General features: G+C 31.3%; 1 long non-coding RNA gene across 1 annotated transcript; it reads right to left on the reverse strand.

Annotated features, from left to right (window-relative positions):
* Nucleotides 1-4,097: 4,097 nt before the first annotated feature.
* LOC125260162 lies at nt 4,098-4,863 on the reverse strand. Its single transcript, XR_007182978.1, has 2 exons — nt 4,745-4,863; nt 4,098-4,501 (listed from the first exon to the last, which is right to left on the reverse strand). It is a non-coding gene; the product is annotated as an uncharacterized LOC125260162 (long non-coding RNA).
* Nucleotides 4,864-5,066: the final 203 nt, after the last annotated feature.

Genomic DNA, 5,066 nt, shown 5'->3' on the forward strand with positions numbered 1-5,066 from the left:
GTGTTTTGAAATCTGCCATCACTAGATATTGTTGAATAAAGTCGCTATTTTGTTATTTTTGGCGCACAAAAAATATTCTCGTTGCTTTATAATATTTAGGTTGAACCACTGTAGTTACATGAACTGATTTAAATATGTTTTTAGTAGCTTTTTGGGCATCTGAAAGTGTTAGCTATCTTGCAGGCCTCACTGAGCCATCGGATTGTCATTGCAAAAATGGCTTAATTTGTGTTCGGAAGATGAACGAAGGTCGTACGGCTGTGGAACGACATGAGGGTAAGTAATGACATAATTTTCATTTTTGGGTGAACTAACCCTGATGAAATGTGAGTGTAAAGACATTTATAATGTTACAAAAGATTTCATTTAAAATAAATGCTGTTCTTTTGAACTTTCTTTTCATCAAAGAATCCTGAAGAATAAAATGTATCACAGTTTCCACAAAAATATGAAGTTGTCTTAAACATTGATAATAATCATAAATGTTTCTTGAGCATCAAATCATCATATCAGAATGATTTCTGAAGGATCATGTGACACTGAAGACTGGAGTAATGATGCTGAAAATTCAGCTTTGATCACAGGAATAAATTACACTTTACTATATATTCACATAGAAAACAGTTATTTTAAATTGTAATAATATTTCACAATTTTTACTGTATTTTTGATCAAATAAATGCAGCAGAAAATACTTCTTTCAAAAACATTAAAATCTTACTGACCCCAAACTTTTGAACGGTACTAAAAACAACCGTAATGTTTCAAATATTCCTTCATGCCACTGAAATAACAAATACACACTTAAACATTTCATATTTACACACAATTATGCAAACACATTCACACAACATAAATGAATGCATGGTGAAGAGGGGGATGAACAGTATCTGGGTTACAGAGAGAGAATATATATGGACTCAGGTGCTGATCTGAATAAGAAGCTCTTCAGCAAATGAAGTGCATAAGAGAGAGAGACACATATGTGTTTAATTATAACAGACAGAGAGAGAGAGAGAGAGAGAGAGAGAGAGAGAGAGAGAGAGAGACAGGCTGCCCGTGAAGGTCCGTCACACATGTCGACTGCAGCTGATGCAGACACACAATATCATAAAGCACTATTTCATCTGTAATGATCACACTGAGAAGCCTCTTAAATGAACGAATGAAACTATTGAAGAATTTGTCTTTTTCAGTCAATGTTATACTGATGAAATTAAAATGATTCAATCAATATCATTCCTTGTCTAGTAAAAAAACTATTTGGAAGCACTTAAAAAACACTTAAATTAGATTTGTACTGCATTTTATTATATATAGCAACAAATTACATTTTAAAATGTATTCAAATAATAATATTTCACTGTTTTTACTGTATTTTTGATCAAATAAATGCATAGTACCATGAAGCTAATATGTGGTAGTATTAGATGGAGAAAACACCATGGTGTTTTGATGTGTACCATAATACTGAATGATTACCATATTCATATAGCTTTGTATTTACATGATATTGTGTGTGTGTATATATATATATATATATATATACACTACCAGTCAAAAGTTTGGAAACATTACTATTTTTAATGTTTTTGAACGAATTATATAATTTAAAATATAATTTATAAACTAGATTTGTACTGCATTTTATTATATATAGCAACAAATTACATTTTAAAATTTATTCAAATAATAATATTTGACTATTTTACTGTATTTTTGATCAAATAAATGCAGTCTTGGTGAGCAGAAGAAACGAACCATTGCTGATGATGAGTGCAATTAATGGGTTTGTGGTCCTGCTCAGCAAAAATAAACAAAATAACTGTCCATATTGTGTGTGAAACGACATATTAAGTTCTTTTTTTTTTTTTTTTTTGTAGATCATGTGTATAACATCATATATATACACAGACCTCGGTCCTACAGGTGCAGTTTCCCGCTGCAGACGTGACTAAAACACACACACACAAACACAGATTATAAATGTGAAAGAGACGCACACGGGCCGAGAGCTTTTCTGTGCTGAGAGGAATAATCAGGTCGTCTGAAGGGTCTCGCTAATGAAATGCGTGAGCACCGCACGAGCACAAAAGAGCCATTCACTCAATCATTTCATTAACATCACAGAGAGAACACGAGAGAGAGACACATGAAAGCCTCTGAGAGCCGCAAACAAACCTGCATCACAAACTACATGAGCGTGATGATGATCTTCATCTAAGTTAGCCTACCTCAAACACTTAGTTCTCTGGTGCTTTAGAAATCCATCCTCTGGAGCTTTACAGAAGCCTTAAACCGAAACCTATAAAGAAACAACAAGAACTTAATCTCTTTAAAAAAATCATTCAACCCCCGGCTCTTAATGCATCGTGTTTCCTTCTGGACCATCAGTGAATGTTTGAACCTTTTTTAATAGTTGTGTTTGAGTTCCTCAGTTGTTCTGAGTGTGAATAGATGGATCTCAAAATCATTCAGTCATTGCTGGAAAGGGTTCAAATATGCAAAGAATGCTTGAAAACTGAAGAATCTGCAGGATCTGGAGGATTTTTCTGAAGAACAGAGCTCAGTTTAACTGCTCAGGACAAACAAGAGACTCATGAACAACCATCACAAAACACAAAAACAGCTGTAGATCATCCAGGTAACCACACACAGTATTAAGAATCACGGGCTATGTAACGGGTCATTTTTATAAATTCGGCTATTTTTGACTATATGTAAACATCTTTATGCAAAATATCTTATTCAGGACAGTACTAAATAAAAAAGAACACACATTTTGCATGATCCCTCTTATTTTGTTAAAATAATTAACATTTTGCAGATTCTGCAAGGGTATGTAAACTTTTGAGCACAACTGTATATAAAATTTTTAATTTGAAAAACGTTAACTAAAATCAAATAAAACATAAAAACGTACTTGTTTCTTCAGCCAGTTGCCAAAGTAGCATCTCTTTTTCATTTAAGTTTATGTTTAAAAATAACTAAAACTGAAGAGATTCTCCTCAGACGGACCGTCACAATAACCGTTGAAATTTGAATGACTGAGATTCGCGCTTCAGGATCGTGACGTGTACACTCCTACGGTGATTTTTTTTTTTTAATAGCAAATGACAAAACACAACAAAATAACTGAAATGAAAAACATAAAAATAAAAACATATTAATAAAAACTACAATAGTCTCTCAATTATGAAAAAGCACACAACCACACTGCCAACATTAATTAATGACTGCGTTTTGACAAGTTAATTTCTTTGTATTACCTTTCTAAGACTGCTTTCAGTTCTGTCTGGTGTTTATTATCTTTGCATGAACACACATAACCAACAAATAACAGACATACTGGAATATTCCACGTTCTTTCCTCAGATCTCCACACGAGCCCAGTGTAGTGTGCCTATCTAGTGCACTGCACCACCTAGTGGCTGATAGTATAGCAGAAATACAGGGTCAGATCTAAAGAATAATTATTTCATAAAAAATGAATAAAGAACCTTGTTGTTTGAGAAACATGTTTAAGTAATTTAAAAAATTAATAATATTTTGTTTTTGTTTTTTTTACCCTATATTTTGGTGAGATCTAAAGAAAAGGAATTATTTAATTAAAAAAATGTTTGAAAAACATATTTCAAAATTGAGGTATTTACATCGTTGATATATATATAAACACACATTATTTACCAGAAATTCTAAACACATTTCTGGCATTGATTCATCCTGAATTTTAGTTTTTTTAAACATCATTATTATTATTATTATTATTATTATTAAATAGGCTAACTATTGTTTGCTTTAGATCTGACCAAAAGCATACAGTGTCAGGTCTGAAGAAAAAATAATTATTTAATTAATAAAGGGATTTTCATCGGATTTATATATATATATATATATATATATATATATATATATATATATATATATATATATATATATATATATATATATATAAATAATTATTTTTAGAAAAAAAGTGTCAGATCTAAAGAAAAATGTCATTACATAAAAAATAAAAAAAAATGAAAAGCCTTTTTGTTTGAAAAACATATTACAAAATGTAAGTATGTAAATCATTTAATGTAATGAAAACAAAACATGTTTACATTTTTTATTAAATATTTTTCTTAGGATCTGACAAAAAAAAATACAGTGTTAGATCAAATATTAATAAGAAAAACACTTTCTGTTTGAAAAATATATATTTAAAAATTGAAGTATTTACATCGTTGAATAAAACAAATCAAGAAGAGGAATATAAATAAATCACACATTATTCTAAACACAGTTCTGGCGTTGATTCAGTCTGGACCTCCAGATCTCTGCTGGTTTAAGGGTGTTTCCTCTGATACGGGCTTTAGATGAGTCTGTATCGACGGAAGTCATGTTTGTTGTTGATTCACGTCTTGATCTGTTCCCTCTTCTCCAGCTCCCATTGGGCGGCGATTCGTGTGCCGTAGATGACGAAGCCCCAGGACAGCAGAACCACGAACACAAGAACCTACAGCAACACAAACTTTCCTTCATCTTCTGTATTAAAGAAGATTATAAGATTGTATCTCTACTCTTGTCTTTTTTCTTAAAACTAAAACCATTATCGTTTTGGTTCATTGGAAAAGCTAACGTTACTATTATCTACCTTCTTAATTAGCCTATATATCTTCAATAATTTATTAAAATACCCAAATCTGTACATAAGATTACATCATGAGCAGCTGTATTTTCTGTAGCGTCTTATACTCACGATCGAGAATATTCTGTCCAAACAGCGTCGACTTACTTGCATCGTTTTATGTCTGTTTATGTTAATCTTACATTTAAACCAGAGCCCAACCGGAAGTACACGACAACGACCGGATGAACCTTTAATTCCACTGCCGATATTTATTTATTTAATTATATTTAAATATTCATTAAAATAATTATTTAATTTATTTAATAATAAAAAAATAATAATAAATTTAAATTTAGTAATAAATCTAGTTTATATATTTGAAAGAAACAAACAAACAAAGCGAGTCCGGTCACGTGTTTCGCGCTGCAGGTGCAGTACCGCTCCAGTCCGT

The sequence above is a fragment of the Megalobrama amblycephala genome, linkage group LG24, assembly GCF_018812025.1.
Source record: "Megalobrama amblycephala isolate DHTTF-2021 linkage group LG24, ASM1881202v1, whole genome shotgun sequence".
NCBI lineage: Eukaryota > Metazoa > Chordata > Actinopteri > Cypriniformes > Xenocyprididae > Megalobrama > Megalobrama amblycephala.